An 813-nucleotide genomic window follows, 5' to 3' on the forward strand; every position below is an offset into this window, starting at 1 on the left:
TGAGCGGCGGAGACGGTCCCTCCGACCCGGGTCGGGGGAAGAACCCGTTGGGTTATACTACAGCTCCAACTATTACCCAGCAGACAAGGATCAAAAAGGGAATAATTTGAAAAAGGTTTCAGAGGAGCAGTGAGATCAGTTCCAAAACAGGAAAAGACCTGCTGGATAAAGGGGAAACTCGTAAACTCGAGAAAATCCAAAGACTTCCCTCGCTAAATGTGCCTGAGAGGTTTTTCACTACTCTTCTTTTGTACTAGTTCTTTTACTAAATGTGCCTCGATTTTATAGGGGTTAGTCCACCAATTTAGGGAGTATTATGATGTTTTACTAAATTAATTTACAAAAAATTAAAACGATGCCCATGTACCATGAAAGAGAGTTTGATATACATTAATACAAATGTTGAATGCGTTTAGAAATTTTAAAACAACACTAAAGATCATAGGCTTCAGTATTTAGAGCGTTTACAGAAAAATTCAGTATTTTCGTGAGGTTAACCCACATATTGTGAGAAATATTCAAAAATATGAAAATACTATTTTAATGCATATTTTCATCCTTCACTAGCATATGATAAAGGTAAAAGAGGTTTGGAACCTTTGTTGTCTCCGTTTCTCTAGAGAATAACGATTTTATAGTGGTTAGTCCACCAATTTAGGGAGTATTATGATGTTTTTCTAAATAAATTGTAAAAAAATTAAAACGATGCCCATGTACCATGAAAGAGAGTTTGATATACATTAATACAAATGTAGAATGTGTTTAGAAATTTTAAAACAACACTAAAGATCAAAGGCTTCAGTATATAGAGCG

Source organism: Brassica oleracea, chromosome C2 (genome assembly GCF_000695525.1).
Source record: "Brassica oleracea var. oleracea cultivar TO1000 chromosome C2, BOL, whole genome shotgun sequence".
Lineage (NCBI taxonomy): Eukaryota > Viridiplantae > Streptophyta > Magnoliopsida > Brassicales > Brassicaceae > Brassica > Brassica oleracea.